Source organism: Tamandua tetradactyla, chromosome 10, assembly GCF_023851605.1.
Source record: "Tamandua tetradactyla isolate mTamTet1 chromosome 10, mTamTet1.pri, whole genome shotgun sequence".
Classification (NCBI taxonomy): domain Eukaryota; kingdom Metazoa; phylum Chordata; class Mammalia; order Pilosa; family Myrmecophagidae; genus Tamandua; species Tamandua tetradactyla.
In genome coordinates, this window is record NC_135336.1 from 88,951,475 (window position 1) to 88,964,500 (window position 13,026).

Here is a 13,026-nt window from a genome sequence, read left to right on the forward strand (position 1 = left end):
CTACTCAGTATTGAATTATTTGATTGTCTGTCTCTCCTATTTGACTATTGATTAAATGAGGGTAGGGTTTCAGTGCTTAATAAAACTTCTATCGATTGTTCTTATTCTGCCACTTGCTACATCTGTCAGCTAAATAGGCTAAACAGAAATTTACTTAATGGAGGCAGTATGGTATTACACAGTTCAAGATTCAAATTTTTCCTATACCCTTTCTCAGTGGGGCAAGTTGATCAAATGAACTAGTTCTATTTTCCTCATTTGTCAACTGGGAATACAAAAATCTACTTTCCAAGAATATTTTCAGGCTCAATATCACTAGTCACTAGGGGAATGCAAATCAAAACCACAATGGAATACCATTTAACACCCATTAAAACGGCCACTATTAAGAGATGAAAAATTACAAGTGTTGAAGAGGATGTGGAGAAATAAGAATGCCATTAGTTGCTGGTGGCAATGTAAAATGGTACAGCCACTTGGGAAGACAATTTGATGATTCTGCAGAAAGTTAAGTATAGGAATACCATAGGAATGGGCAATCCTACTTCTAGGTCAATATCTGAAAGAATTGAAAGTATAGACTCAAACAGATATTTGCACATTAATGTCCATAGCAGCATTATCGCAATTGCCAAAAGAGGGAACTAACCCAGTGTCCATCAGCCAATGAATGGATAAACAAATGTGGAGCATACATACAAAAGGAATATTATTCAGCTGTAAAAAGGAATGAAATTCTGATACATGCAACAACATAGATGAACCTTGAAGACCTTATCTTGAGTGAAATAGGTCAGACACAAAAGCAAAATGTTGTATGAGCTCCCTGATATGAATTAATTAGAATAAGCAAACTCATGGAGTCAGAATCTAGAATATAGGTTATTAGGGTACAGAATGGGGGTAGGGAAGGGGAAGTTAAGGCTAAGATTGTACAGAGTTCCTATTTGGAATGATGAAATGTTTTGGTAAGGATAGTGGTGATGGTAGCATATGTGATTAACAGCACTGAAATACGTATATCTGAATATGGTTAAAAAGGGGGGGGGATTTAAGGTTGTATGTATGATAAAAGGATTTAAAAAAATTTAAATCTATGGGATTGTATTATATAAATAGGAAACCCTAAGTTAAGCCATGGACTATAGTTAACAGTACAATTATAAAAATGTGTTTTCATCAATGGTAACAAATGTACTATACAAAAGGAAGGTGCTAATAATAAGGTGGATATGCGAACTCTGTATTTTATGCATCATTGTTCTATAAACCCACAACTTCTCTTATAAAAAAGAATGTTGTGAGCATGAGAACTAAAATACTATTCATTTCTAAGCATCAAGAAAGACTAAAGATGGCCATGCTTATCTTAACTCCTTAGAGATTTCTGTTAAGTGCTGAAATTGGATTCCATCTCCACCCTTAGAGAGAGTCTGCCATCATAAAGCAAAGCTTCTTATGAAGACATGAATAAATGAGACTAGTGTAAAGCATACGACTTTAAGAAAAAGTTATTCAACAATTTATCTAGGTGTGTCCATCCACATAAATGCTAACTTGGAAGCTGAAAGTGAATCCAACACTATTTCATAGCCAGCATGGGAAAACAAGCATTAGCTCTGTTACATGCAGGTGTTGGGTATTAACTAAGATGTAGCAGGTATTCCTGCTTTGAGTGAACTTTTTCTTGCAGGAAATTACCAGGTGATTTCATGCAAGGTTTACAGCAGTTTTGATGTGATTATAGGCATCATGTGTGAAAGTATTACAAGGCAAGAAAAAAAGCAAATCAAAACCAATCAAGCAATTAATGGAGAGAAATGTGTTTGCTTCTTCCATGGCCATTCTGTAAACTCCCCTTGAAAGAGAGGATATGCTCCACCCTCCAAGGGGAAGCACTTCATTATACCAGATTTTTGAGAGGGCCCATCACCTATTTTTATTCTCTTGGGGATATTTTGGCCTTTTCTGAACTTGAGTACACTTATGCTGTACCTGAGGTTCAGATACCAGCAGCATGCATTGGATCTGGAAAAAGCTGTGAAGCAGGAACCTCACAGCATGTTCCAGGCAGTAGGCTGGGGCCAGAAGTTGGCAATGTTTTGGGGAAAGACACTGATGTTGAGATAAACTCAGGATGTGTTTTACCTACTTCTGTAGTCTAAGCATATGTTATTTAGATATAACAGTTAATACACACACACATATTTTTCCATTGCTGTAGTAAATCATTTAAAATGCTGAGTACTCTTTCTTGGCACCATATGCCTAGAAGTTTTTCAGTGCACTAATGAAATAAAATGGTTAGCTAATTTAGCCAAAAACTTGCCTTCCTGAATTTTTAAAGTAGAAAGCCAGTTTTCAAATTGAGAGAAGATAATATTCTAGTTTTCCAATGGCCAGAAACAGAGTAACATCACTAAATAAAAAAATCACTTCTGGATCATGATTAAATTTTGCTCAGAAAACTGCTGAAGGAAACGAAGGTGAACTAGAAAACGGTAAGAATCTTCAGTTTCTTCTTAGGTATAATCCAGTGTGGCATCAGACAGAAATTTTGTCACATAATTAGGAACTTTATATTAAAACAACTTTTCAAAGATTTGGCATGGGGTGGTAGAAGCATGCAGGTTATAAACTTACTACTGTTTATTTTATTCTTAAGTTAAAATTTGGAGGAGGCAAATTATGTGTCTACATAATCCAAAACTAAAGAGCCATATTTGCTAATTTCTATAATCATAGGAGTAGGTAACCATGGTGGTTTGGAGCTGTATGTACTCCAGAATAACATGTTCTTAAACTTAGTCCATTCCTATGGGTGTGAACCCATTGTAAGTAGGTCCTTTTGATGAGGTTACTTCAGTTAAAGTATTGCCTACCTCAATCAGGATGGGTCTTAAAACTATGACTGGAGTCCTTTATAAGCAGAATGAAGTTTAGACAGAGAGTGAAAGACCCAGAGGGAGCAGCCAAAAGGTGAACATCAATGGAACTCTGAAAGCAAAGGAGAGGTCAGGAGAGGTTGCTAGGCACATTGCTATGTGACAGGAGCACAGGACCAAGGGTCACCAGATTCCAGCCTCAGAATATTAGTCTTTGGGAGAAAGTATTGCCTTGATGACTCCTTGCTCTGGGCTTTCTCTTAGATTCTCAACTGTGAGCTAATAAATTCCCATTGTTTAAGCCAACTCATAGCATGGTATTTGCATGAACAGTCAAGGAAACTAAAGCAGTTTAACCTTCTTGCTATAAATTCCTAATAAGGTGACCAACTAGACCTGATTTGCCCAGGACTGTAAGAGTTTTAGTCCTGCTTTCTGAGACCCCAGTAGTCCCAGAAAGTGGAACAATTGTTCTCACTAATCCCAGGACAATCCAATATTGGATGGCCCCCTTTCTCCGTAAGTAGCCTTAACATATCAGTCAAGGGTATCTGAATTTCTGATCAGTCAAATATTGAGTCCTATGATAAAGCTGCAAAATCTGCTGTGTACAGTTCGATGGGTTCACAGGATCATAGTGCTGGAGAAGACTTCAGGAATTATCTAATTCCTAAAATCTGTGGGTCAATCAAATATTTGCAAATCAAATTCAATGTGAGATGTTCCAAGAATACTTCCTGTTTAAAGAAAATCATAGTAAAACTTTTTAAGAGTGAGCAATCATTCTCACATTCTCTAGCATGCATACTTTAGAATAGAATCTATGTGGTTGAAACTGGTCTTTCTCCTCCTACCTGTGGCTAGTTATTGTTATTGCCTCTACTCAATTCCCGGTTACCAGTCTGATATCTTCTTGCCCCAACTAATGGGTGGGCTGACTTCCACCCTTCTCTGGAGGATTTCTCCTGGCCTGCAGGACACGCTAGTTTGGAGATGCCTGGAATGTCTTATGGGTTGAATTGTGTCCTTCAGAAGGACATGTTCAAGTTCTAACCTTTGGTCCTGTGAATGTGACTTTATTTGGAAATAGGGTCTTTGAAGATGTGATAAATTTAGCTGAGGCCAAATTACATTAGTGTTAGCCTTAATCCCATATGGCCAGTGTCCTTATAAGAAGAGGACACTTGGCACAGACACAGACAGACGCCAGGAGGAAGGCCACATGAAGAAGGAGGCAGAGTGACACATCTACAAGCAAGGAATGCCAAGAATTGCCAGTAAGCTAAAAGAGGCAAGGGAGAATTCTTCGCTACAGATTTCAGATGGAGCATGGCCCTGTCAACACCTTGATTTTAGACTTCTAGCCTCCAGAACTGTAAATTTCTGCAAAATTCTTTTACAGAATTTGTAAAACAAATGACTACACTATCCAGTTTGTGGTACTTTGTTATGGCATCTGTAGGGAACTGAAACAACAAGTTTTGCCCCACCCTCCAGGAACATACCTATAGCCCAGAATGAATAATACTGGGGTGTGTCAACCTCCCAGAGGAACCACCTCTGGGAAAATTCATGCTTTTGATGTCTTCATCAGCTCAGGTTGAGGCTTGATTTTCTAGTTTCTCCCTTGCCCTACCCAACTCCTCTTATTCCATCATTAGTTTCTCCAGAGAAGACACCCTAAGCATATCCTTCGCACAAGAGTCCCCATCCTAGGCTGTGCCTCATGACTTCTGGGATATATTATGACCCATAAATCCATAATTTATTAAAATTATTCAAAACTAGCCTGTTCACTACTATTTCTTGTTAATAATTATAATATCTTAAATTCAACATGGAATCTTTCTCTTAGGTGGTACAGAGGGAGAGGAATATGGGAACTAACAATTGATTGTCTATGAGGTTATATATCATCTCATTTAATTATGAGTACTTTGCAGTAGGTATTTTCATCTCCTTTTTTTTTTCTTTTGTACAAGACTCCAGCTGAGTCTCAGATAGGCCAAGAGGACACTATTATTTAATGGAGGACCCGAGCTTAAACTGTCCCATTCCAAAGACTGTTTTATCTTTAAAGAATCTGAATGTATCTCATAAACAATCAAAATGAAAATTGCTAAACTTCAGCTTTTTGTAAGTCAATTAATATTAAAGGTTCATATCTGAAATAATTAAAATAGACTGAATTAAAACCTCTTGTGCAATATCCACTGTTTGGCACTATGTAATGGTCAACAAATGCACTGGAGTCTGAGGTATGTATTCTATCAAGCTAAACATGGGCAGCATTATTGTCTAATGCCCAAGTAACCTTTTACAAAGAGAATTTCATGTGTTGTCTTAATTTTGAAATGTTTATTGTCAAATCTTGATAAAATGTGAGGACTGTGCAAATAATTGCAATCTGTTTCTTTCTGTAAAGATGCTCTGGTTCTATTTCCAATAACTGAAAGATGAAAAGAAAATATGTAATGTTGTTCTACCATCCATTAACTAAGCTTCTTGTAAACTTAATTAGAAGCAATGATGTGTATATATATAATAATATGATTAAGAGGGTAAATTTTTGTATATATATATATACAACTTAGAATAAAAATTTTTAAAAACCTAAGACTGCCAGCACAAACACTGAACCCTAATGTAAATCATGGACTATAGCTAATAGTATAATTACAATAATGTTCTTTCATCAGTTGTAACACATGTACCAGACTAATGCATGGTGTTAATAATAGGGGAATATATGAGAACTCTGTATATGCTGCATGATTTTTCTGTAAACCTACAATTTCTCTAATAATAGTAAAAAATAAAATGTGTAAACTGTTGAATGGAGCAAGTTTAGTCAAGATTCAAAATTATCACATTGACAGATCTTATTTACTTGAAACTAAAAAGCTTGCAATTCTTGGAATTATCTTTTAAAATATTTGATGGTGTTCCTGATCACATATATTGATTCAGAAAGATGCTTATTTTCAACTCCCACTCAGAAGAAATCCAACCACAAATACAGTTACACCCTGATTAGATCATTTTATAAATGTAAACCATGACTAGATAATTTAAGTCTAGATTATTTGGGTAATTAAGCAAAGTTGGTATCAGTGTGTTTTTTATTAGTTCAGAATATTTATTTTAAAACAGCATTGGATGTTTAGAAGGGGAAAAAAGAAGCTCTCTTAAAAAGCATTCCTTTACTGTTATTTATCAGGCTACATAAAATTTAAATCTGTGTATACCATTGGAATCAGTGAGAGGAAGGAATGACTTTTATACCCAAACAGTCAATTCAAGTTATTAGGGTTGAAGCTTGAATTCCCAAGGGTAATCTAGGGTCATCTATTTACATGAAAGTCAACAATAAATGTTTTCATCCATTTTTCCCAGTGCCCTTTCCTATGCTGTACATAAAGAGAGTAAGTAGTCACATATTTTTTCAAGTTGTAATTAGCTTGAAGTTCAAATCACTGGCTTGTAATTTCAATAATGTAGATGATTAAGGCCCAGAACATGGGGCTGAACCTGCTGTTTGGTCCATGCAGGACCAAGAATGAAAAGTGGAAGGATGGCAATAGGGGGTTGCCTTCCTCCTCTGCAAGCTCTACTCCTCTGCTTATAACCCATATTCTCCTGCTGTTCTGAAAATTAAGAAGAAAGATGGGTTTGAGCCAGGCCTTTCTTCTCCCTTTTTACTACTTCCTGTCCCTCAGCATGAGCCCACAGCTGCTCTGTTAGATCTTCTCTTAGATCTGACATCTTTAGGGAAGAAGCCATAATTATTTTGGATTAGGGCTCTTAATGTCTGTGTTCGAATTTTCCATATCAGGAACCATTGCGAAGGCTCATTTATGAGTAATGTGACAATGCAAAGCATTAATATGCCTTTTATCATTGGTTAGTGATAAATTCTACACTATATGGGAATAGAAGATTAGTAACATAATTTAACTTCTTGATGCCTATAATGCAATGTTCCTCAAAGTGGCATAAGAATTCTCTAAATCTCTGGGTATTGAGAATACGAGAATTTATTTATTTGGTTTGGTTCATTTGTTGGTGTGGCAGGCCAGGTTTGGGCCCACTCCAAAATGGCCCATAACAAACCTGCTTTTGCCAAAGACAAAGGTCAAGAAAGTAAACAATTTCTCAGGAAGGGGAAGAATGCAACCGCAGAGGTAAAACAGCATTGATCATATCTTAGTCCTAAACACTAATCTTAGTAGAACATCAGGTTCTAGGCTCTTTAATGATTATACCTGAGACCCGATGCCCTTATACTATATGGAATGTCTTTGTTCTAAAATCATGTATGACTCCCCCATCCCTTGCAGAAGTGCTACACGTCTGGAATGGCCACCACTAGAGAATTTCTCCTGTTGGTAAGTCCCAATAAACCCATGTCTACTTCTGTGCCTGGCCTGCTTTTTAATCTCAAGCAGTAACAGCCCATGTTCTGCACAAACTCAGTCTGGGCTTGAACAGTTGGCTTATTTGTTTGTTTTTGTGTTCTATCTGACCTACAAAACTTCTCTGAATTATCACAGAATGGAAGGTACTTCATGATCTGACCTCTGCAGACCACCTGCCATTTGGTAAATGTTATGTGCAAATATTCATCCCTTCATCAAATGGTCCCGTGGAAGACCTGCTGAAATCGGGTGATGTGGCTGAAACCCATTTTACAGAATCCTGATTGTGTTCATCTTAAGTCTCAGCTGTTGATTTTGCTTCCCATTTTACTGAGAAAGTAGAAGAAACACATTTCTACCACTGCATTGACTTAATTACCTGGATCTATGCCAGCATGCTGTGCACCAGACACCATCCCCTCTTCCCACACAAGGACCTTGCTTCTGTAATTTCTCCCTCTTTCATTATCAACTTGTCCCTTTAACTGAATCATTCCAATCAGCAGGCAGATGTACTACAATACATGTCATCTTTGGAGAATAGTCAATCTCATGTTAAATGTAAGCATTTGAAAATACTGGCATTTTCACAAATATTATTTCCTTCATTTCTCACAAAAATGGTGTGAAGTAGGAATCAGTAGCCTTGTCTTGCCAGATGAAGGTGTGTGGGAGATAAAGCTAATAAAAAAACAAAGCATGGATTCAGCCTCGTGTGTTTTGATTCCAAAGATAGCACTCAGCTAAGAAGATGACTAGGTATGCTAGAATAATACCCAAAGAAGCATATAACCCATGCAGGGGCACCCAAAAGGCACATACCCTCTCTTTCTCTCTCTCATCTATTTTTGATTGTCCAGAGACTGTTTTTGCTTACTCCTAGATTTTAGTTTCTCCAGCTGAAATACAAGGGAATTGGAGAATTTGCCAAGTTCTTATTAAGCTTTAACAATCTACCATGCTATGATGCTATTTAGGGAGTAAAAAAGAATTCTCCCATACTATATTTATAAGCTAGAGATTGTTATTTCTTTCCATATGGTGTACATTGCAAATGAGAGTAATAGAGACTGTAACGGACACAATCATCTTTGCAGCAAGGAAGTCTGAATATACACTGGCCAGAGAGACCCAGATGCAGTAAAGCCCATGATGATTTCATTCTTCAAGGCAGAGCAAAACTCTGAACCATAGGCTTCTGTGCCCTTTCAGGCTCTCAAGGAAGCAATGTCATGACACTGGTGACTGAAGAAATTTGCTGAATGTTTTAAATCTCATCAGGGTTTCAGAAATGATTTTCAATAAATAGCAGTTCATACATAAAGATGTCTATAGCCAAGTGATTGGGAGTGTGTTGATTGGGTATCACTGGATAGAGATTAAAGCTCTACCCGTTCAAAACTTCTGGACTTTTAGATTGTAGAGGCAGTAGAGAAAATCAGTTGAGAGCCTTGGCTTTGCAGTTTGTTCTAACTGTATCCCATTCTACTGTAACCTTGGGCCAAACTGGGTCACCCAAACTTACCAAGCTTCATTTTCCTCATGTAAGGTGGAAATAAGAACAGTGCACAATTCACAGGGGTACTGTGAAGGTCAAATGAGCAAATACATATAAAGCACTTAAAACATTGTAAGCTCCTAATTATTCTTGTCTAATAATTATTGTTTTTCTGTTAAGCTTCTGAATGCTCTCTTACATTTATATTCAGAGTAACTATACTTTGACAATAATTTCCTTTTTCTGATCAGTACCTGAGCTCTCACAGAGAAGTCAGCCTTTGGCACCTGTCAGGAAACCCTAGATCCCACCTTCCCTTTAAGCAGACAGGTGAGGAGAATTCTCCTCAGGTGGTGCTAAAAAGACTCCAGGTTCATATCAAGAATGATCTCCAAGTCACCACCAGGAGGCTGGAGGAGGATGTTGGATCCTGCTATTTTCCTTTTTTTTCACATTTCCTTCCAATTATTTCCTATGATTTATTTGCACTTTCTATCTTTAACTCAACACAGGTGGGGATGGGCATGGGAAATGTGTTTATCTTCAGATGCTCAGTACATGTCCTTGCCTAGTCTCAGTCCTGGACCCTCATGAAACAGTTAAGGAGGTTCTCTTAATCTATATTCTCCTTGTTGAGAGGAACCACCTGATCTTTGTACCCTGCATTCCCCCACAACACAAGCACATTCAACCACTATTTCGTAGAGAAGAGGAAACTTTATCTTCTCTAATTCTAAATGTGAACTGAGCAAATTTTTGCAAGTGTGGGTAAATACTCTGGGATCAATCCTAACTAGGTAGATACTTACCTCCTTCTTCCTCTCTCCCAGACCTTACAGACTCCAGCTGACCTAATTACTGTAAAGGAAAACATTCTGAACAAAGTGTCCTCGATGCACCCTCAGAGAATCTTTCACCCATCCCGGTGATCAATTCCCCTTACCCACTCCCAGCCGTTAAAAAGCTGGGGCTCCTTTGTTTTGATGGAGTTGGGTTTTGATGGAGTCTGCCTGCCCTGCTAAAGCAGCCCCTTGAATGAAGTCATCCTTAGCTGGTTAGCATTTATCTGGTGCGGCTTATTTCTTTAATGTTGGGTGTTTGACATGAGGCACAGAAGTTAGGTGGCCAGGGAGCTGGTGAGATAATTAGGATGGAAAAGTAGTTGATCAACTTACCTTCCACTTTTTAGAATATTTCTATGACATAGACTCTTGGAATTTTGGAATGAAAGGTGATGACTGAGACCCACAGAGTTGATACGACTTTATGAAAGTCACATAGCTCATTGATGATAGGACAAAGATAAGGAGATATGTCTCTTGACTCCCAAGACTCAAGTTATGTGTGTGTGTATGAGAGAGAGTATATGTATGATGTATTTATGCAGATGTCTGAAGGTGATAGCCTTCAGCTCACTTTGAGGGTGAGAAGCACAGTACACTGACAAATATTATGATCAATATTTTGTGAAAGTTATACATATATACCAATTGGCACTACTGGAACTTTCCTCCTTTAAATGAGTTAGTCTACCTGCAGGTGATGAAAGAGAATTGATCTTTTGAGCTGAACGCACAAAACTAACAAAGTAAAATAGTACTTCTTTCTGGCTTCTGCTTACCCATATTACTAAATGCAGATTTAAATTCTATTGTCAGAATCTTCTGGCTTCAATATACTTCAGACTTAGACTGATTACTGAGTTGTAGGTGTCATACTCAATACTGGGCCAGCTTGAACACAGTCGAAAAGCTTAATCATTTCCTTTGTTTATATTTCAAATAGAATTTTTATTAGTCGAGAAGTGTTTGGCAATTCCCAGTCTAGTTTTTGCTAATTGAGTTATATACTCTGGTCATAATCTTATTGATTGATATCAATGTTTAGCACCATCATTTTTTTTTATGAGGTAGTGAGCTCACTATTTCTCATCTGGGAATCCTGAAGAACATTTGATTATACTAAACAAATCACAGGGCACATTTTCAATATGAACCTTTGTTAGGTGTCTCCCTTTTTGTCCTGAGTGCCTGAAGAATGGGTGCTATTTCAAGTGCAGTATTTGAAACCAAAGACTGAATATTGAAATGGCTATTGAATCACATGTCAGGTGTTTTGTAGCTGTAAGGGGGCTTTTCCAAAACTTCTTGCTCAGATTAGAGTTGTATGATTCAAATCTTTTGAGAGGGGAAAATATGATTTAAATAAGCCCTCTGCATTCTTGGGGGTTACTTGTTAACTTTCTTTGGCATACTTCATTTGGTCTTGTACTGTGTTAACTATTTGTGTCAACTATTTGTATTTTGCTCTTTATTTGTATTTGTACATAATGAATTCATTATGTTAAACTCTTTGTGCTAGCATTCTCTTTCCCACTTGATTCTTGATGGAAAGAAATGCTTATCTCTGAATTACATCACCTGCATTTAGTAGGGTTCTGCAATATTTGTGGAATGTATGATTAAATAAAGCAGAATTCCCAGAAGTTACAACATTTATGTTGTAGGAGATGGTAGAAGGATGGTAGTAAGACTGGGGAATTAGAATCTGTTTCCTGCTTGCCAATACACTTTGTCAAGGCTACAGGATTACAAGGCAGAAGAAATTAACCTTTGTACCCCAACACCCCTCCTCTGTCCCCTATCTTTTACTCCTCTAAAGATTTGAATGAGCAAACACTACAACCTGCAGGTCAAAGAGGTGAAAACATATGACCTCATGAAGACCATGGCAATGAGGTTTTGTTCTCTTGCCACCCCCAAATGAACTTGCACATCTACCAATCCAACCGTAAGGAGATTTTTCTTTGAATTCTGAATGCTTTACAAATTTAAGAATCCTCTATGGGTCTGTAAATGTGCACAAGGGGAATGACACCTTTAAGTATTCATCAACTCACTAATTAAGAGAGTCATTCATTCATTTAGCAACTTTCCTTCTGCTAACATTTTAACATGAATTTACTGAGGGTAAGACCAAAAGGATTAGGTACACTTGTGGGAAACCCTTCGAAGAAAAGGAATTTTATGCATTTCAAAATTTAGGCTACACTTGGCCCTCTCTCCTGAGCAGAAGAGTTAACAAATGAAATTTATGGTGGTGGTGTTTTATTTGTTTTTAATTAAAAGAGGCTCATCGCATATCTATTGTATAAACACAGCCCTGATGGACTAACCATACAATTACTGCCTTATTCAGGTCCTCAGAGTATGAGACAATGACAAATATCAGAAATTCACCCTCAGTCTAAGCAACATGAGCTTCTGTCTTGTCATCCACAATTTTAAGCCAGCTTCCAGAAAGGCTTTTAAAAAAAAAATCTGAAGTATACATAATAACAGTGATGAAAATAAACATTAAGCAAAGGAGAAAATAATAAACATAACCTTTAGACCAAATAACTTCCTCAATGTCAGCTATTTCAGGAGTTGAAATGATACATTTATCATAGTCTCATCTGTTCAATATATAATTATTTTAACTATTATGCATGTTGTTTATAACCCATTATCTTGCAATAACAGCTTGCATGGATCACCGCATAATTTAAAAATATAATGGATTTTCTTGCCAATATTTGATATCTAACTCTAAATCTGCTGACTTTAACCACATCTATGCCATATACTCTGGGCAAACCGGCCTTTACCCACTCAGGAATTATCTTTGCATTTGCACCTGAATTTTTCTTTTCATAAACTAATCCCCCTTGACTCTGGTTTATGAGATTGCTTACTTTCTGAAATGGAATAAACTGTCTTCTATACATGCAAGCCAACACAATGGACAGGATCACAAATCCGAAATATTCATATAGTGTGATGTGGGTGGAATTATGACACTTGTCTAATTACCTAGATAATGTGTTAAATAAAGTTCAGAAATTAGATAATTTTGGCTGAACTTTTATAAATTACTTAAATCATAATTAGCCTGTATTCTGTAGAAACTTATCAATGGAGTGAATCAATATGCCATTTGTCTATGAAGATAAAAAATATGGATCCCACATGGGTCGAATTCATATCTTGCCCTCATTAGCCTGGTTGGACGGCACAGCTTTTAAAGAAATCTTTATTTATTTAATTATTTATTTACTCATTCATTCATCAGCATTTATGGAACACCTGCAGTACACAGGAACAGGGCTCAGCACTGGTTTACTGAGATGGATATGATAGTTCTTGTTTCCAAGAACTGAAATAGTACTAGGGAGACAGACACA

The 13,026-nt window shown here is 37.1% G+C and overlaps 1 protein-coding gene and 1 long non-coding RNA gene across 3 annotated transcripts in view; one reads left to right on the plus strand and one right to left on the minus strand.

The window, feature by feature from the left end:
- The window catches only part of GRIK1 (glutamate ionotropic receptor kainate type subunit 1), a 147,319-nt gene that overhangs the window by 79,019 nt on the left and 55,274 nt on the right, over positions 1-13,026 (minus strand). The gene's annotated exons all lie outside the window — the stretch shown is intronic.
- Positions 3,229-7,980, plus strand: LOC143648034 (uncharacterized). The gene is made up of 3 exons (XR_013158334.1): positions 3,229-3,404; positions 7,226-7,273; positions 7,439-7,980. It is a non-coding gene; the product is annotated as an uncharacterized LOC143648034 (long non-coding RNA).